Here is a 22040-nt window from a genome sequence, read left to right on the forward strand (position 1 = left end):
TTAAATTGTAAGATTTGTCTTGTGGTTGTTGTTGTTCTGAAAGATGAGATCCATGGCAGAGATAGTAAAATGAGTTCATCACTGCATTCTGCCCTAGGAATTTTTGTTTTTACCATAGACCTGTTTTATTGGTGGAGCACACCTGGGGTAGTGCATAGTTTCCTAAACCCCTGTTTTCCCTTATGTGGATACGTCTGTTGCTAATTCTTGGATTGAATTACTGAAAAAATATCCAAATTTCAAGGATTTCATTTATAGCAGGGAGTAGAACTGAGAACCAACAATAATGTATGAAAACCCTGTCCCACGGTACGAGTTCATTCCACGAGTTCTCCCGAGTTTGCCCTGATTCGAACTCAGAGATTTACAGTAATGGCCACTCGTCGGTACTCGGGGCTCTCGTGTACATTTTTCAATATGTTGAAAAATCTTCACGAGTCTTCCCGTGCATACCTGCCGTTAGCGGGTCTTCCCGAGTACCTGCCGTTAGCGTTACAAGCCGTTAAGAGACGTCCCCGAGCTCCGATGTACCCGCTATGTTCATTCTCCGTGCTTGCCACGAGTTAGATTTTGGAATGAACTCGTACCGTGGGACAGGGCTATAAGCTAGTCACCAATAGTACTACTTCATGGATACTTCTCATGAAGCTACAGTATTAAACTATATACTGGCCATTCATATGTTATGGTCACCTATTCATACGAAAGAACTCCCATAATATTATTCAATCCAATTGTTCAATGTATGTACATATGTTCACCCCTATGAACGGCAGAGCTAGTTTCCCTTCTCTCCCTTTAGTAATTGTTATTTTCTTATCAGTCTTATGCGCTTTTGGAGTCATTCATCACATGAGTGACTTTTGTTTATTTTCTGACTTATGAACAACATAGACTTGTAAATGTGTGAAAGTGTTTGTTACCTGCAAATGGCCAATATCAATCACACTAAAAACAGAGCAGTGGCATAAAGCTAAAATGTTAATCTTCTTGCCAGTTTATTAATCACCTTGGCTTAAGCATGAATAATTAAAATTAGATATCTTTTGAAAATAGTTTAATGGCTGTCAATTCTATTCAACCCTTTCATGTTTAGAAAACAATCTCACAGCTAATGTAAGTAGCCAGTGGTTTGCAACTTGAACAAGTTCCAAGCAGACAGACGTCCACTTTACAGAATTGCTTTCCTCATTCACATGAGGGGAAAACAAAAAAAAAACGCCAGTAAAACCGTGGAGATAGTGTCAAATTAATCAATAGCACATGCCACAGGACAGAGCAAAATGCAAGAGGCCTGCTATTCTATGTACAATAAACCCTTGTTTTAACGGACCTCTATATAGCAGATTTCGTTGATAGCAGACAGATCTACCGACAGCTGCCGACGCCACCCTCGGTGCACCAGGAGGCCTTTCTTCACCAGTCACCACAGCATCCAGTTGATCCAGTTTTCAAGTATTTGGTTCTAGAACATGGTTGGTAGTCTTTCCATACCATGTCTTCTTGTTGGCCGTCGCTCTGCCCACTAGGCCTCTACCCCCGCCCACCCCTCCCCTGCCCTCTCCCCACAACCACCGCCTCCACCTCCTTCTTCCCCGGAGTTGCTGACGTACTCCAACTTGGAAGATGCTGACTACTGCGGGGGAGAAGTGATATGAGAAGGAGGAGGAGGCGACGGTGAAGCGGTGAGCAGATGAAGCGATGGCCGACAGGAAGCAACTGCTGTCGGTATCAGCAGCCTGAAGAAAGCGCTGCTGGTCAGGAGCTACAACATGAGCCACATCAACAGAATGGTTTGGCAGCTGGTGAAGAAGGGCTCGCTGGTGGCATTGGTAACTAGTTTTAAGGTAAAACAATACAAAGTGCTGGAGTAACGTAGCAGACTGAATCAGTCTGTAAAAGGATCCTGATCCAAAATGAATGTGGCAAGACCACTAATCAAGACCATATTCTAAAAACAAATACTTGAAAATCGAGTTCAAATTCAAGTTCATTGTCATATGTACACGTATGGTTAGTTACACTGGTGAGAGAACGCCACAGTGGAGCAGTGGTAGAGTTGCTGCCTTACAGCGCCAGAGACCCGGGTTCGATCCTGACTACGGGTGTTTCTGCATGGAGTTTGCATGTTCTACCTATGACCACGTTGGTTTTATCTGGGTGCTGCAGTTTTCGCCCACTTTCCAAATACATGCAGATTTGTAGATTAATTGGCTTCTGTAAATTGTTCGTAGTGTGTAGGATAGAACTGCTGCATGGGTGATCGCTGGTCGACGTGGATTTCGGTGGGCCGAAGGGTCTGTTTCCATGCTATATCTCAAACTAAAAAAACATATAGGTACAATGAAAAATCTCACACAGCAGCATTATACATAGCTCGATTCACACAAACATGCAAAATGAATTATGGATAAATTGCTTATAACGTTCTAAAAGAAAGACTGTGCAAAACAGTAATTCTTGCAAAAATATAATTAGAAAATAACATCCATAGTAATGCAAGAGATGGGCCATAGTTTTCCATTGTTGAGGTGAAATTAGGATTCTCGTACTTGAGTAGTAGAAGAGTTTCAGGATTTTAATTGGGGGAAGTAGTGGAGGGTAGGTAACTTGCATCACAGTATGGTATGGCAACTGCTCTGTCTCCGACCGGAAGGCATTGCAGAGGGTGGTGAAAATTGCCCAACGCATCACAGGTTCCTCGCTCCCCTCCATTGAGTCTGTCCAAAGCAAGCGTTGTCTGCGGAGGGCGCTCAGCATCGCCAAGGACTGCTCTCATCCCAACCATGGACTGTTTACCCTCCTACCATCCGGGAGGCGCTACAGGTCTCTCCGTTGCTGAACCAGCAGGTCCAGGAACAGCTTCTACCCGGCGGCTGTCACTCTACTCAACAACGTACCTCGGTGACTGCCAATCACCTCCCCCCCCCGGACACTTATTATTATTTATTCAAATCATTTGCTATGTCGCTCTTCCAGGGAGATGCTAAATGCATTTTGGTGTCTCTGTACTGTACACTGACAATGACAATTAAAATTGAATCTGAATCTGAATCTGAATCTGAATTGGCTGTTCCATCAACTCTCCATTCCAATATTGTAAATGTGTCCCTGTAGAACCAGGTTGCCTATTTCCCTTCACTGCGCTACTCAAATCACTGGTCCAAATTACGTGCAAAAAAGAGGGAGTAGTGGTGAGATCCTATTTTAATGTGGTAGTTTATTTGTGTTTCTGCTCCCTTGTTTCGACATTGTTTTGTTCTCACCGTGAAGCTACCTTTCTGCTGCATACCCATTCCGTGGCCTTTGGACAATCTACTAAATATTTCAAATTGTCTGCAGCATTAAAACTTTGCTGCCGAGGATATCAGTCACATATTTTTACTCAACAGCACCTCATAATTCCCAATTTTCACCAGAACTCACTCACTTTTTCATTTTTGTACATACGATAAGATTGTCAGCAGCGTAGGAGCTTGGGAAATCTGCATGAATATAAAGTAGATTATTGCATTGTCTCGTTTCAATGGAAACTAAATGATGAATCAGAGCTCACCTGCTCAGAGATTCTTCACCCACTGAAATGTATCCACTGCCTAAAATGTATTAAAACATTTATAGAAACCTTGGAATAAATAAAAGCTGGAGCAGGATATTCAGAACTGCCTTTTAATAGACAGCGAAGAAGGTTATCAAGAATTGATCATCTGGGAAAGTGGGCTGAGGAATAGCAAATGGAATTTATAACCATATAATGGAATTTAATTCAGATAAGAGTACAGTATTGCATTTTTGGAACTAAAAAAAGTCACAGTGAATGGCAGGGCCCTGGGGGAGTGCAGTGCAAGAGAGGGATACAAGTACATAATTCCCAAATGTCTAAAAGTGGTTTCACGGGTGGACAAGGCGGGGGTGGGTGGCAAAGGGGGATGGGATGTGGTGAAGAAGACTTTTGTACACAGGCCTTCATCAGTAAATTTACAAAGTACAGGAGTTGGGACGTTATGTTGCACTTATACTGTATAAGGCATTGATAATGCCGCACTTAGATAATTGTGTTCAATTGTGGTCATCCTGCTATGGGAAAATGCCAATGAGCTGTCATCCTATAACTGTACTATCTTCCTGGGAACCAGTCTGATGAACCTTTTTATTTTGCTCCCCACAACACTTCAGGTATGCTCTCATTAAGCTTCTCTTACAATGAAGACCAACATATAATTTACCCTCTTAACTGATGTTTGCCCATCATTGCCGAGAAATTCAAATCTGGTTGGTAGAACAAACACAATATTCACATTGGTAAGTTCTACCTGGCTCCAAAACAAATTCTATTTTAGTCAGTGAAGTGATTGTCATGATTTTCCCATATTATGTATCATTTTAATGTTTCTCATTCAGTCTAAATTTTAAGGCAACCATGTTTCAGTCATCTGTCAGCTTCAATGGTTAGCATTCAGACTTTGGTTATCTTATGTAAGATATGAAATCCTGCACCTTCTGTTAAATATTTATCCTGAATAGTCAGTGCTTTCTACAAAATGACATTTCTTCCTTGAACTTCTAAGAAACCTGTCTACCTTTTCTCTTTCATTCTGCTGCAATATCAAAGTGAGCATTAGTTTATTTTTTAAACAATGTGTCAAGTAAAGTTGTTTCAAATGATAAATCAGTGAACAAGTATCAGAACTGAACATTTTCATCAAATCAAAGAATCAACAGAAATTTGGCTTATGTTGCTTGAACTAAGAATGATGTACAAAACATGCTTTGAAATCCACTTCTGAAAGTTGATTTCTTTGAAGTCAGAAGAATAGAATTTCAGAAGTGAAGTTCAATGTATAGACATTACCAAACTACATATTTTGTGTATACAAATTGTATCCTGATTTCCTCGTTAATTGGAAATCCAAATCTCACAATGCTGAATTTCCAAATCAGTTTTGACCCTGACTGTATTGACATTGCAGTGCACATTAAAACTCCGATAATCAACTGTTTATTCTTTCGGAAATCCTGATGTTTCAGCATCTGCTTCACTATACAAAGTTGCCTTTTGATTTGCTAGAGCCCCAGTTCCAGCACTCACTTCCCAGTTACTGGGGCTTGAGTCATTGGGACTGCAGTTCTCATGCTTCCATTAAAATTCCCACGACCCCACTCCAAAGCTCTAATTTAGAGGTCAATTTGCTGTTTCTTGCATTGTAATTGAACCTAGAAAATTAATTGTAATACTTTGTAATTTTTATACAAATAAATTATCAATATAGCATATGATTAATACCAATAACATCCAATGGTCCAGAAAAAGTACTAAACTGGCACCACTATTGTTCTGAAAGTGCTAGATTATCAGATTTTCACTGTATGTTCAACGTGTCTTATGCACGCTTTGATAGGGAGAACACTGATGTGCCTTCCCGAGCCCCCATTCGCCGTGATGGTATTTCGGTCACAGTCACAGAGGCCAACGTCAGAAGATCCTTCAGAGGGGTGAACCCTCGGAAAGCACCTGGACCTGCTGGTATACCCGGGCGTGTTTTAAAAACCTGTGCGGATCAACTGGCTGGAGTTTTTACGGACATTTTCAACCACTCACTTCTGAGATCTGCGGTTCCCACCTGCTTTAAAAGGGCATCAATAATACCAAGAAGAGCAAGGTGACCTGCCTCAATGACTATCAACCAGTGGCACTAACGTCTGTGGTGATTAAGTGCTTTGAGAGGCTGATCATGGCGCAAATCAACGCATACCTCGTCAAAAACCTGGATTCACTGCAGTTTGCTTACCGCCGCAACAGATCAACGGTGAATGCGATCTCACTGGCTCTTGTCGTTGTTTACCAGACTCAAATTAAAGATAAGATGACATAGACACGGAGAATTCTTTAAGAAGACGAGAAGACTTTAATTTGCACAAATCTGGGCCTGGAACATTCAGAGATAGTACAGCTCGGCCACTCTCCAAATGTTCTCTGATCCATCCTTTCATGCAGCGTTTTATTATACTTTCAGTTCTTATCTTTGGCTGCTTAGCATGCATGTTTTTACCAACTTTAACCTCTTACTGTCCTTGCCTTTTATCTCCAATCTCTGAGTTACCATAATGTTCTAACTGAAGCAAAATAAACTAAACAATAACATGTTTTTGGGCCTTGACTTCTGATCACATAAAAATAGCTGACATCTGCGAGCTTTACTAAATGTTTTTAAACATATTGGTAAGATTTAAGAAGTAACGTGTTTCTTCTATATACATTCTATATGACTTCTATACTCTCCACTCCACTCTGGACCACTTGGACAACAAAAGTTCATATGTCAGGCTGTTATTCATTGACTACAGCTTGGCGTTTAACACAATCATCCCCTCCAAGCTGGTTACCAAGCTCTCAGATCTGGATCTCTGCGCATCCCACTGCAATTGGATCCTCGACTTCCTCACTCATAGACCACAGTCTGTCCTCATTGGTGGAAATGTGTTATCCTCGATAACATTCAGCAAGGGAGCACCTCAAGGCTGTGTGCTCAGCCCCCTGCTGTACTCCCTCTATACTCATGACTGCGTAGTCAGACATAGTGCGAAATCCATCATCAAGTTTGTCGACGACACCATTGTTGTAGGATGTATCACTGATGGGGATGAATCAGAGTATAGAAGTGAGATCGACCAATTGACCAAATGGTGCCAGCTCAATAACCTGGCTCTCAACACCAGCAAAGCCAAGGAACTGATTGTGGACTTTGGAAGGGGTAGGATGGGGACCCACAGTCCCATTTATATCAACGGGTCGATGGTGGAAAGGGTCAAGAGCTTCAAATTCCTGGGCGTGCATATTTCTGAAGATCTCTCCTGTTCCCAGAACACTGATGCAATCATAAAGAAAGCACATCAGCGCCTCTACTTCCTGAGAGGATTACGGAGAGTCGGTAAGTCAAGGAGGACTCTCTTGAACTTCTACAGGTGCACAGTAGAGAGTATGCTGACCGGTTGCATCGTGGCTTGGTACGGCAACCTGAGCATCCAGGAGCGGAAAAGGCTGCAAAAAGTTGTAAACACTGCCCAGTCCATCATCGGTTCTGTCCTCCCTACCATCGAGGGGATCTATCACAGTCGCTGCCTCAAAAAGGCTGCCAGCATCATCAAGGACCCACATCATCCTGGCCACACACTCATCTCTCCGCTGCCATCAGGTAGAAGGTACAGGAGCCTGAAATCTGCAACATCCAGGTTCAGGAACAGCGTCTTCCCCACAGCCATCAGACTATTAATCACTTCATACAAACTCTGAACTATAGCAGCCTATTGCAATTTATCGGTTTATTTATGTGTGTATTTACATATTCTATGGTATTTGGACATATTGATCTGATCTGTATTTATGCCTACAATATTCTGTTGTGCTGCAGTAAGCAAGAATTTCATTATCCTCTCTGGAACACAGGACAATAAACTCTCTTGACGACTTGACTTGATGTTGGTACACACTGTAGTGCAATAACATCTTAACGAGTCAACTTGAATTCAGAGTGAAATGAATGAGGGGAACAATTTTTCAGTTCATAGAGCTGTTGCCTCACAGCAGCAGAAATTAGGATCAATCCTGATCTCTGTTTCTGTCGGTGAGCAATTTGCAAATTCCCTCTGTGTCTGTGTGGCATTCCTCCAGTGCCCCGGTCTCTTGCTACATCCCATAACTTGCAGGTTGATAGGTAATTGGCCACTGTAAAATGTGTAGGCAAGTAGTAGAATCTGGGGGGAAATTGATGACAATGTAGGAGGAGTAAAACAATGGAATCAATGTAGGATTAGTGCAAATGGGTATTGGATAGGGAGCATGGGCTCAGAGGGACAAATAACTTGGTGTTATGCTGTAAATATCGCCAGTTGCAACATGGTAAACAATGCAGACTGTCACTTCCCAAAGCGGAATCATTATTTGGATGTTGAACTCAACATTGATACTGCAAATCAAATCTCACTGAGCCCAGACAAAATTAAAGTGCGGACACAAGAGATTGCAGATGCTGGAATCTTGAGCCAAACACAAAGTGCTGGAGGAAATCAATGGGTCTGGCAGTATCTGTGCAGGGAGTGGACTTGCAACATTTCACATTGGAACCCTTCTACAGACTGCCACATCCCAAAAATTAAAGTGCATTTAGCTTGGAGATATCCATATATTGGAGTGAAATTAAACTCATTCCCAATAATGGAGGATGACCTGCACAACAGCCAATACTAAATAGAAGCAGATATGCATGTGTACACACGGTTGCACTGGTTGATCTTCCAGTAGCATTATACAGACAGAGTCAATGTTAATGTTATACAGACAGAGTCAATGTTAATGCCAAGTTTTGACACTGGATGAAAATTAGATTATAATATTTAGATTCAATTCAGCCCTCGTCTGAAATTTTATATTGTGTTTTATTAGGAAAACTTACAGCAATTTGACAAACAGAGCAGAAAGCTGAAGGCACAGCATATTTGTTTAGTGGCTGAGAGATTCAGAAGTAATGCTTTGCAACAGTGGTGGCATCAGAGTATAATTAGAATGTGGCGTTATTCACACAGGCATCTCCCACAATAATGAGGATTAATAATGGGAAATGGTTTGAAATGTTTATTCAGAATTTTATCCCAGTATATAATGTTAAATGAGCTATATAGTAGTGACAGAGCATTGTATTTAGCCTCCATTTAGCCTCAAAACGCAATTCCATTCGTCAATGGAAGGTATTTTGGAGGCAGAGTGTTATCGGTTACAAAATAAATATAACACTATTGTACACACACACATACACACACACACACACACACACACACACACACACACACACACACACACACACACACACACACACACACACACACACACACACACACACACACACACACACACACACTGTGTATATATATATATATATATAACTAAGGCTCTGATCTTGTGCTCTTCCGGTTTGCGCGGTTGTTCTATTTACGGAAAAATGGTACGCGATAGCCAGCTCACTCACCGTTCTCCCGTGCCGCGAGTGCAACAAGTTTTCTTCCGATCGGTGGTATATTGTAAAAGTTATTGAGGTTTACTAATCTTAAAAACCGCGCGTGTGCAGATCGATCTCCTCTCCTGTCAGTCAAGCCCCTGTCCACTTAGGAAACCTGAACGGAAACCTCTGGAGACTTTGCGTCCCACCCAAGGTTTCCGTGCAGTTCCCGGAGGTTGCAGGTGGTTGCCAGAGGTTGAAGGAAGTGGAAGCAGGTATGGAGACTGACAAAAACCTCCGGGAACCTCCGGGAACCACACGGAAACCTTGGGTGGGGCGCAAAGTCTCCAGAGGTTTCCGTTCAGGTTTCCTAAGTGAGACAGGGGCATTAGCGCCGCGCAGATATGTCTCTTCTAGTGTCACTCCACTGGACAGTCCGCCCCCTTCTGCGCCATCGCGTCATTACCGGCTGATGCCCCTCCGGGGCACACAAGAAGTGAGAGGAGCGTCAACCTCGGGTTTCCTCGGGAAGGAGAGTGGGGGAGGAGAGGGGATAGACGGAGAGGAGGGGAGTAGGGAGGGGAGAGGAATTATGAAGGGAGGGAGTGACTGAGGGTAGGGGAAAGGAGAGGTGAGGGAGGGATTTAGGAGGGTAGGAGAGGGGAAAGAAGAGGGAGGATGTGAGGAGGGAGAGTGGGGGAAGAGGGGAATAGAGGGAGAGGAGGGGGAGTAGAGGAGGGGGGAGTGTGGGAGGTAGGGTGTGGGGAATAGAGGGAGAGCAGGACAGTGGGGGAGGTGAGGAGGGATAGTGGGGGGCATAGGGGGTGGTGAGGAGTGGGGGATCTGGGGGATAGAGGGGTAGGAGGGGGGTAGAGAGGGGGGAGGGGCCATGGAGGAGGGAGGGAGTGACAGGGTAGGGGAAAGGAGAGAGAGGTGAGGGAGGGATTGGGGAGGGGAGGAGGGGAAAGAAGAGGGAGGGTGAAGAGGAGGGGGAGAGAGTGCTAGGGATGAGGGGAAATGATCTGTGCCTGTGCAGTTGGGGGCTATGGGTGAGTGGTGGAATTTTGCGTTGGGGGACCAAGCCTACTGAGTGACAGGGACCCAACGGGTCCCACTAAGTCGCCACAGAAAGCCCATCTTTAATCTATCTTTAATCAGACTTTACTTGACATTATCTTGCACTAAACGTTATTCACATTATTTGCACCCATCATTCATTTGTGCACTGTGGGTGGGTACATTGTAATCATTTATTTTCTTTCCGCTGACTGGATAGCGTGCAACAAAAGCTTTTTACTGTTCCTCGGTATACATAACAATAAAACTAAACAAAAAAAGCTCTTCTTGTGCCTTACATTCTTGCAACTCAAGATATGATGAACTGAAATATTATTAATAGGATACAAGAAAAAGACTATTAATAAAAATGAACAAGGAATTGCAGTGAATTGTGAGAAATTTACAAAAAACATGCAAAATGCATGATCGTTTAATAGGTTAAACCCTCCATCAAAATGGTGGAATAAATATAACAGCTCATTTAGGCTAAGCACCTAAATGTTAGGGCAATACTTTCAGTTTAGATTGAGGAAGTCAAACTAAATTATAAATCATTAGCTATATTTATATTAATGACTAGATGGGGATTCACTCAATAATAGGATTTATATAAAGTAATTATTTTCTGAAGACTGGAGTATTTTCAATCACAATTATTTTCAATTAATCCACCAATTTAAAATTATTACAAGAATATTAAATAATATCATGAGCATTATGTTAGTCTTAAATATGTTAAAAAAAAGTGATGTTGTTATGGCACAAAGCAGGCAATTCAATTTTCAAATCTTTGGAAAAAATGTCACAGTTTTTAATGCATGACCAAGCAGCTATTTAAAATTACTTTCAATTAACACTTTAGATCTGATCTTAGCAATCATCTTTTGTTCTGGAATAGTATTTGTTGATTATTAATAAACTAACAATCTTGTTTAATTTAAATAGTTTTAAAAATAGTAAACAAATTCTGTTCAACCAATGGAATACAAAGAGTTTTCAAGTATTTCCATGCTTTATTGCTTGCATTGGATCAAAGTCTTTTAATCAGATTAGTATCCCTTATTCCAATATGAAACACAGTGAAATGCCCATTAATACAATTAATGATCAGTTCAGAATGCAGGCTGCCAATGTGCATTTATTACATTTTTTGTGCTACATAGACCTCATAAACAATATATAAACAATATCATTTAAATCATTTCAGTTTGCAGAATGCACTTGGAGAGAAACAATATGCAGCTGAGAAAAGTAACATTAAATGATGGAGCATAGACTATTGAATTTAGCCTGGTCTGATATATGTATTTGCTGATAACAGATGTGCATCAAAAGCAGCAAAAGTGGTGTCAGGAAATGGCCCACAGCTATTTGGGCGACTGTTTCTTCATTCTGCTACAATCCTGCTTTGCATTAGCATTTTGATCATCAAAGTTCAATAGAGAGACAAATCCGTTGCTTTAGTTTTGCAGAGATTTACTTAGCTAGAGATTTGCCTTACTTTTAATAACTGAAATTAGCACTGGGCCAACATAAATGATCAAATGCTACCTTTATAACTTCAATTGGCAACTTGTTCTAAGTGTCTTTGGGGCTTGGCTCATGTGATCTTGAATATATAACACTAAACTCTCTTGTATTGTGTTTATAAGCCATTTTATACCTCATGTTTATTGTATTAATCTTTCCAAAAAGGGCCTGTCCCACTGCGGGGACCTAATTTGCGAGTTTAGAAGAGTTTGCGCTTGACTCAAACTCACAGCATGGTCAACACATGGTCCTAGGATGTCTATGTAACTCTCCTTCATGCTCGAGAGAAGTTCCCGCATACTTGAGGCATCAGTTTGGTCGAGGAGTATTGTTTAGCAAGCTGGAAATTGTTCGGTGTGGAAAAAAATCGATATTTCTTTTACTCGTAGGTTTAGTCAAAGTAGGTCGTAGTAGGTCGGCATGTTATTCGTAGGTAATCAAAGGCGATCGAAGGTAGTCGAAGGTAATCGAAGGTAGTTGAAGGTAGTCATAGATAGTGTTAGTATAGTCGAAGGTGGTCATTCTCGAACTTCTACAGGTACACAGTAGAGAGCATACTGACACTGCATCGTGGCCTGGTACAGCAACTTGAACGTCCAGGAGTGGAAAATAATGTAGAAAGTTGTGACCACTGCCCAGTCCCTCACTGGCTCTGACCTCCCCACCATCTAAGAGATCTATCGCAGTCGCTGCCTCAAAAAGGCAGCAAACATCATCAAAGATCCACACCATCCTGGTCACACACTCATTTCTCCATTGCCATCGGGATGAAGGTACGTTGTAACATCCAGTTTCAGGAACAGCTTCTTCCCCACAGCCATCAGGCTATTAAACACGACATCAAATAAGCACTGAACAATAACAGTCTATTATTACTATTGCACTTTATCTGTTTATTTATTGTGTATATATAACCATATAACCATATAACAATTACATCACGGAAACAGGCCATCTCGGCCCTACAAGTCCGTGCCGAACAATTATTTTCCCTTAGTCCCACCTGCCTGCACTCACACCATAACCCTCCATTCCCTTTTCATCCATATGCCTATCCAATTTATTTTTAAATGATACCAACGAACCTGCCTCCACCACTTCCACTGGAAGCTCATTCCACACCGCTACCACTCTCTGAGTAAAGAAGTTCCCCCTCATGTTACCCCTAAACTTCTGTCCCTTAATTGTGAAGTCATGTCCTCTTGTTTGAATCTTCCCTGTTCTCAAAGGGAAAAGCTTGTCCACATCAACTCTGTCTATCCCTCTCATCATTTTAAAGACCTCTATCAAGTCCCCCCTTAACCTTCTGCGCTCCAAAGAATAAAGACCTAACTTATTCAACCTTTCTCTGTAACTTAGTTGTTGAAACCCAGGCAACATTCTAGTAAATCTCCTCTGTACTCTCTCTATTTTGTTGACATCCTTCCTATAATTGGGCGACCAAAATTGTACACCATACTCCAGATTTGGTCTCACCAATGCCTTGTACAATTTTAACATTACATCCCAGCTTCTATTCTCAATGCTCTGATTTATAAAGGCTAGCATACCAAAAGCTTTCTTTACCACCCTATCTATATGAGATTCCACCTTCAAGGAACTATGCATGGTTATTCCCAGATCCCTCTGTTCAACTGCATTCTTCAATTCCCTACCATTTACCATGTACGTCCTATTTTGATTTGTCATGCCAAGGTGTAGCACCTCACATTTATCAGCATTAAACTCCATCTGCCATCTTTCAGCCCATTCTTCCAAATGGCCTAAATCACTCTGTAGACTTTGGAAATCCTCTTCATTATCCACAACACCCCCTATCTTGGTATCATCTGCATACTTACTAATCCAATTTACCACACCTTCATCCAGATCATTGATGTACATGACAAACAACAAAGGACCCAACACAGATCCCTGAGGCACCCCACTAGTCACCTGCCTCCAACCCGACAAACAGCCATCCAACATTACCCTCTGGCGTCTCCCATTCAGCCACTGTTGAATCCATCTTGCTACTCCTGCATTTATACCCAACAGTTGAACCTTCTTAACCAACCTTCCATGAGGAACCTTGTCAAAGGCCTTACTAAAGTCCATATAGACAACATCCACTGCTTTACCCTCGTCAATTTCCCTAGTAACCTCTTCAAAAAATTCAAGAAGATTAGTCAAACATGACCTTCCAGGCACAAATCCATGTTGACTGTTCCTAATCAGACCCTGTTTATCCAGATGCTTATATATATTATCTCTAAGTATCTTTTCCATTAATTTGCCCACCACTGAAGTCTAACTAACAGGTCTATAATTGCTAGGTTTACTCTTAGAACCCTTTTTAAACAATGGAACAACATGCGCAGTACGCCAATCCTCGGGGACTATTCCTGTTTCTAATGACATTTGAAATATTTCTGTCATAGCCCCAGCTATTTCTACACTAACTTCCCTCAATGTCCTAGGGAATATCCTGTCAGGACCTGGAGACTTATCCACTTTTATATTTTTCAAAAGTGTCAGTACTTCTTTTACTTTGAAACTCATAGTATCCATAGCTACTCTACTAGTTTCCCTTACCTCACTATACTTCATGCTGCCTATAATTATTGTAGATCTCCCTCTTTTTTCCGAACAAGATGTCCAATTTCCCTTGAAAACCAGGGTTCTTTCCAATTTTTACTGTTTACTTTCAACCGAACAGGAACATAAAGATTCTGTACTCTTAAAATTTCCCCTTTAAATGTCCTCCATTTATCTTCTACATCCTTCCCATAAAACAAAATGTCCCAGTTCACTCCTTTTAAATCATTTCGCATCTCATCAAAGTTAGCCTTTCTCCAATCAAAAATCTCAACCCTAGGTCCAGTTCTGACCCTCTCCATAATTGTATTGAAACTAATGGTATTGTGATCACTGGACCCGAAGTGCTCCCCAACGCATACCTCCGCCACCTGTCCCGTCTCATTTCCTAACAGGAGGTCCAGCACTGCCCCTCCTCTAGTAGGCACCTCTATGTATTGCTGCAAAAAAAATATCCTGCACACATTTTACAAACTCCAAACCATCCAGCCCATTTACAGAATGTGTTTCCCAGTCTATGTGTGGAAAGTTGAAATCTCCCACAATCACTACCTTGTGCTCACTACTAATATCTGCTATCTCCTTATATATGGTCTATGGTCTCTAGACACACTGAACTTTTATCTCCCGTTCTGTATTATGTTTACATATTCTGTTGTGCTGCAACAAGTAAGAATGTCATTGTCCTACCTGGGGCACATGACAATAAAACTCTCTTGAACTCTTGATGTTTAACAGAAAAGTAGAGGAGAGAGTATGATTAAAACAGAGAAATAAGGTGGCTGAAACTGAGGTTTTCCATGGTAGACACAAAATGCTGGAGTAACTCAGCGGGACAGGCAGCATCTATAGAGAGAAGGAATGGGTGATGTTTTGGGTCGAGACCCTTCTTCAGACTGATGTTTTGGGTCGAGACCCTTCTTCAGACTTATGTCAGGGTAGTATGCGGGACAGCAATAGAATGTATTGGAGACAGTAAGACTGGTGGGCCAACTGGGAAGGGGAGGGGATGGAGAGAGAGAGAAAGCAAGGGCTATTTGAAGTAAGATAAGTCAATGTTAGAAACATAGAAACATAAAAAATAGGTGCAGGAGTAGGCCATTTGGCCCTTCGAGACTGCACCGCCATTCAATATGATCATGGCTGATCATCCAACTCAGAATCCTGTACCTGCCTTCTCTCCATATCCCCTGATCCCTTTAGCAACAAGGGCCACATCTAACTCCCTCTTAAATATAGCCAATGAACTGGCCTCAACTACCTTCTGTGGCAGAGAATTCCAGAGATTCACCACTCTCTGTGTGAAAAATGTTTTTCTCATCTCGGTCCTAAAGGATTTCCCCATTATCCTTAAACTGTGACGCCTTGTTCTGGACTTCCCCAACATCGGGAACAATCTTCCTGCATCTAGCCTGTCCAACCCCTTAAGAATTTTGTAAGTTTCTATAAGATCCCCCCTCAATCTTCTAAATTCTAGCAAGTACAAGCCGAGTCTATCCAGTCTTTCTTCATATGAAAGTCCTGACATCCCAGGAATCAGTCAGGTGAACCTTCTCTGTACTCCCTCTATGGCAAGAAAATCTTTCCTCAGATTAGGAGACCAAAACTGTACGCAATACTCCAGGTGTGGTCTCACCAAGACCCTGTACAACTGCAGTAGAACCTCCCTGCTCCTATACTCAAATCCTTTTTCATCCCACTGGGGTGTAAGCTACCCAAACGAAATACTGTATGAGGTGCTGTGCCTCCAATTTGCGCTGGGCCTCACTCTGACAATGGAGGAAGCCCAGGACAGAAAGGTCAGATTGGGAATGGGAGGGAGAGCTAAAGTGCTGAGCAACCAGGAGATCAGGTAGGTTAAGGCAAACTGTGCGGATGTGTTCAACGAAACGATCGTCGAACCTGTGCTTGGTCTCGCCGATGTACAGGAGTTGACACCTGGAACAGCGGATACAGTAGATGAGGTTGGAAGAGGTGCAAGTGAACCTCTGCCTCACCTGAAAAGACTGTTGGGGTCCTTGGATGGAGTCGAGGGGGCAGGTAAAGGGACAGGTGTTGCATCTTTTGCAGTTGCAGGGGAAAGTACCTGGGGCGGGGATGGTTTGAGTGGGAAGGGATGAGTTGACCAGGTAGTTGTGGAGGGAACGATATCTGTGGAAAGCAGAAAGGGGTGGAGATGGGAAGATGTGGCCTGTAGTGGGATTCCGTTGGAGGTGGCAAAAATGTTGGAGGATTACATGCTTTATGCGACGGCTAATGGGCTGGAAGATGAGGAAAAGGTGGACTCTGTCCTTGTTACGAATGGGGGGAGGGGGAGCAAGAGCGGAGCTGCAGGATATCGAGGAGACCCTAGTGAAAGCCTCATCTATAAAGGAAGAGGGGAACCCCCATTTCCTAAAGTATGAGGACATCTCCGATGCCCTGGTATGGAAAACCTCATCCTGGGCTAAGATGCGGCGTAGACGGAGACATTGGCAGTAGGGGATAGATCTTTACAGGAAGCAGGGTGGGAAGAAATCAAGGTTTGTGTAGGAATGGAAAGGAGAAATAAAGTGGTTAGCAACCGGGACAGGCGCACTGAGCAAAGGTGTTGATGCGAAACAATCGGCCAGTCTACGTTTGGTCTCGCCGATGTATAAGAGTCCCCATCTTGAACAACGGATACGGTAGATGAGATTGGAGGAGGTGCAAGTGACCCTCTGCCTAACCTGAAAAGACTGTCTGGGTCTCCGGACAGAGTCGAGGGAGGAGGTATATCGACGTGTTGTATCTTCTGCGGTTGCAGGCGAAGGTACCGGAGAGGGTGATTTAAGTGGGAAGAGATGAGTTAACCAGGGAGTTGCGGAGGGAACAGTATGTGCGGAAGGCGCAAAGGTGTGGAGATGGGAAATTGTGGCTGGTGGTGGAATCCCGTTGGAGGTGGCAGAAATTTTGGAGGATTATGTGTTGTATTATTGTGATTTGCTATCAGGGTGAAGAGTTTCAAGTTTGGATTCCAAATGAATTGGAGTTGTTAGTAGAAATATGTTTTTGAATGAGCATGGGTTTCCTCCACATTCTCTGGTTTTCTGTGACATCTTGAAGATAATTGGTTACTGCATATCACCCCGGTGAAATGGATGGCAGCAGAATCAGGGTGAAATGGATAGGCATGAGATAAGAAATAATTTACTTATATATACAGTAAATGTTACTTTTAGTAGATTTTTAGAGATACAGCCTGTAAATAGGTCATTTAGCCCACCGAGCACACGCCGACCAGCGATCACTCTATACACTAGCACTAAGTGTTCGGCTGGCGACCGGAAGGTGGCCGGTTTGATTCCCGCTTGGAGTGCATACTGTCGTTGTGTCCTTGGGCAAGACATTTCACCCACCTTTGCCTGTGTGTGAATGTGTGTGAGTGATTGGTGGTGGTCGGAGGGGCCGTAGGCGCAGAATGGCAGCCACGCTTCCGTCAGTCTGCCCCAGGGCAGCTGTGGCTACAGAAGTAGCTTACCACCACCGAGTGTGACTGAGGAGTGAATGAATAATGCGATGTAAAGCGCCTTAAGTATTAGAAAGGCGCTATATAAATCCCATCCATTATTATTATTATTATCTTACACATTAGTTCCAATTTACAGAAGCCAATTAACCTACAAACATGTACGTCGTTGGAGTGCAGGAGGAAACCGTAGCGCCTGGAGTAAATCCATCCTGCATTTGAATTTGGTGTTCTTGCACCCTGCTTGAAGTGGTATGAAACTGCATTTGAATTTGGTGGCCTTGCACCCTGCTTGAAGTGGAATTTCAAGGAATAGCCATGAGTCAACTGCCAGCCACCAGCCTTGAGTGAGTGAGCTGCCAGCACACCAGGCTTGAGTGACTGAGCCACTAGCCCAAGAATCCATTCGGCCCACAATGTCCATACTAACTCTCTGGAAACCAGTCCCTTCAGCCCACAACATCCATACTAGCGCTCCAGAAAGTCCCACCCCACATGTTGAAAAATTAGTGGCGACCAGAATGAAACTGCCATGGAGAGTAGCGAGAATTCTAGTGGGTTACCAGGAAGTCCTAGTGGGTTGCCAGGTGGTTGAAGGTTCTTGAAGGTTCTCGTAGGTTGTAGCCGGTGCTGACCGGTGAATTTCATTGGCTCATTGGGAAAAAAAACGTAAGCAGTAGTTTTCAGAACCAAGGATAACGGACCGGTAATGTTAAATGTCCGCCGAGCTTCACAGCCGTGTATCTCTGTTTTCTTAAAGGTTGTCTCCACTCCTTCTCCCCCCATATCCCTCCTTTTCCACCCTCTCCCCCCTCTTTTTAAAGGACTTACCGTACACTGTGTTTTTTTAGCCGTCTTAATTACAGCGCAAACCTTCCTGTTCATCGCGGTGTGTGTCTGTAACACCTTGGCTTTGCACCATGTGAATTTCATTCTGTCAGCGCTCCCCTCGCTTGCCCTGGCCCTGTCCCTGGCATAACGGGCTGGTGAAGGAAGCAATGTGTGTGTGTGTTCCACTCTGGCAGTCGCTGTTCCAGTTGCCGTTTTTTCAGGCAACTGAAAAATCGTCTAAGTGGGACAGGCCCATGAGGGTCTTCAATGAGGTAGATAATCGCTGAGGACTGCTTTCTAATTGTTGCTAGAATGGCCCAGTTGCCTGATAACAGCTCATAGAGTCATCGAGTGGTACAATGTAGAAACAGGCCTCTCCGCCCAACTTGGCCACATCGGCTAACATGTCCCACTTAACTAACCATACCTGCCCTAATTGGTCCATATCCCTCCAAACCTGTCTTATCCACAGCTAGGAAGAAACTGTCCCTGAATCTGGTGTGTGTTTTCACACTTCTATACCTCTTGCCTGATGTGAGAAGAGGAAGTGGCAGGGTGTGACTCATCCTTGATTTTGCTGGTGTCTTCACCAAGGGTGAGGTTTAAATTGAATCAGTGAGGTTGGGGAAGTTGTTTTTTGTGATGGTCTGGGCTGCGTCTATAATTCTCTGCAGTTCCTTGCAGTCTTGGATGGAGCTGTTCCCAAACCATGGTATGATGCATCCTGATAAAATGCTTTTTGCTAAAATGCTTTTTGCATAACCATCAAGGTATGCAGAGGTTGTTTCAGGTCACCAGAACAATGTATGGTCACCAGGGATTACAACAGAAAACTGCAGGTTGTAATGTGCCATTGTTATTATCATTGTTGCCTCATTGTAGATAAAAGTTTCCCATTTGCTTTGTGCTAAGTGTGCATAAACTTAGAGAAACTAAATTAAGTAGGACTTCTGAGTCCTTTCAGGAGTGCCATGGTAACAAGAGTAAAACATATTGTAGAAATTCATCTTCAGATGCATGTGTTGTGGGGTAAAGCAATATAAATTGAACTTTACTTCTTCAGGATGAAACTATTGCACATTTGGTACAAACAGCAGAGAATGGATTTCTGCTTAATTCCTCTGCCCAACTTCCAAAGAAAACCCAATTCCCCAATGCGGAACAGTTTATAGTTACACACCACCTCTCTCTGCATGAGATTACCAGCTTAGTGACAGTTTTGTTTTCATGTCCCAAATCCATTGGGAATTGAATTTACTGTCTAAACTAATTTCTGATCAGTCCAAAATAGATAGCAGCAGGATGAAACTAAAATCCTTTCAGCGTGGGTGAATTTGATCCCAGAAGTAAATAATCTGCTTTTAACTCTGCTCTCTGTATAGTCCCAAGACAAATCTCTTGAAACATTTGGGTTTTACAACACAATTTCTATGAAAACACATGATTAGAAATACCATAGTGTTGTTTGTGTGTGAAGTGTTGATGATAATCGGCTAATTAACTTAATTTTAAATAAATGATTAAAAAATGGAAATTTGATTAAAACAGCACAGGCTTGTAGATTTTGCTATACTTTTTCAATGCTAATAGAATTATATTCTTGGCAGAAGTAGATTTAGCAGTTTAACTTGCTGCTCAGAAATACCATTCAAAACACAAAATTTTGGAGGAACTCAGGAGTCAGGCATAAACTGTGGAGGAATGGACAGATGACATTGATGTCAGGAGCCTTCTAAAGACTGAACAATACTATTTGTATTCCAATGTTATATGTCTATCCCTCCACAAATGCTGCCTGACTTGCTGAGTTCCTCCAGTAAATTTGTGTTTTGCTCAAATTTCCAGCAGTTACAGTTCCTTGTTCCTCAAGAAATATCATTCATTGGGTAGAGTGATTAGCCCAGTTTCCAATATTTAGTGTTAAACAGTGTTCTCGTGAGATGCTACCTGACCCATGGAGTTACTCCAGCACTTTGTGCCTTTTTTGTAAACCAGCATCTGTAGTCCCTTGTATCTCCTTCACCAGAATAATTTCTGGGAAGGGGAATTTGTACTACGGGGAGAGATTAAGTAGACTGGGCCACTACACTCTTGAGTTTTGAAGAATGAGAGGTTATGTCATTGGAATTTACACAATCCATGAAGGGCTTAATGGAACAGATATAGGGATAATGTTTCATCTGGCTGGAGTGCATCAAACGAATAACTCATTGACCATTACGGACTGAGATAAGAAGTTTCTTCACATAGAAGAACTGAATCCAGGATTTTTTTTATTTCCCCAAGAGTGATTGGGAATATTCAGTGTAGAGGTTGGTATTACATTTGGATATTAAAGGTATCATGAGATTATTGCAGGAAAATTGGTGTTGAGATGGAAGATAACCCAATGTTTTGAATGAAGGAGCAGGTACATTATGCCGGTTCACCTCCCCTTTTTCGGTTTTTACCTTCTTTGACTATTGGGTTGTGATCTGTCTGTCCATAATCACTCTGTCCATAATTTCCATAAACTATGAAAGAAGTGTAAGGTTGATAGTGCAATTTACTTTTCTTTCAAAGAACTATCACAATATTTTAAGAAATATTGCACTGAATATCGGCCCTGCCACAAAACTTGCTAAGTACCTAATTAAATTAACCTCCAATCAAAATATCGACTAATTGTATTAATTTTCAGGTCCTAAAAATTTTTCGAAAAAATTAAATCAATCAATTGTAATATTTGCATTTTAAAAGCCTTCAAATTATTTAAACAATAGACAATAGACAATAGGTGCAGGAGTGGGCCATTCGGCCCTTTAAGCCAGCACCACCATTCAATGTGATCATGGCTGATCATCCCCAATCAGTATCCCGTTCCTGCCTTCTCCCCATATCCCATGACCGCTATTTTTAAGAGCCCTATCTAGCTCTCTCTTGAAAGCATCCAGAGAATCTGCCTCCACTGCCCTCTGAGGCAGACTCACCACTCTCTGTGAAAAAAAGTGTTAATTTATAAAAACTAATGTGTACTGATTCTGTTGTTTTTAAATTATTTTCAGTTCTTTAAGATTCGAAAGTGTTAGGATACTTATTATTTGTGACAACCCATTTTAAGGTTTATCAACACCTCAAATATTGGCTCTGAATACTTCAACAATTTTTTTTAAAGGACATTTTTAATCCGATTGTTCAAGTTCATGGCAGATTTGATTGTAAGTGATAAGCAAATGATTTTACATGAAAGGTTAAGACTACAAATCCAGCACAATTTGGTCTGAGTGATAGTTTGGATCACCAAAATGTAAATGGTCTGCCCATTCTATATTACTTATAATTTTAATCAGCTAACTCTCTCAACCACTTGACAGAACTTGGCCATACCTCCAACAGCTTCTCTTTTGATTCTTTCCACTTTGTATAGATCAAGAGTCGGCCATAGGCAGACACGTGGGCCCTAACTTTGTCCGTTTTCTATTGATACGAAGAACAGTGAAAAGATTTTTGTTGCATGCTATCGAGTCAACAAAAAGATTACAATCAAGCTGTCCACAGTGTACAGATACAGGATAAAGGATATAACA

General features: G+C 42.2%; 1 protein-coding gene across 4 annotated transcripts in view; it reads left to right on the forward strand.

Moving 5' to 3' along the window:
* Nucleotides 1-22040, forward strand: part of LOC116990944 (cadherin-18-like) — a 794245-nt gene that overhangs the window by 514694 nt on the left and 257511 nt on the right. The window lies entirely within an intron of this gene.

This window comes from Amblyraja radiata, chromosome 2 (assembly GCF_010909765.2).
Source record: "Amblyraja radiata isolate CabotCenter1 chromosome 2, sAmbRad1.1.pri, whole genome shotgun sequence".
NCBI classification, from domain to species: domain Eukaryota; kingdom Metazoa; phylum Chordata; class Chondrichthyes; order Rajiformes; family Rajidae; genus Amblyraja; species Amblyraja radiata.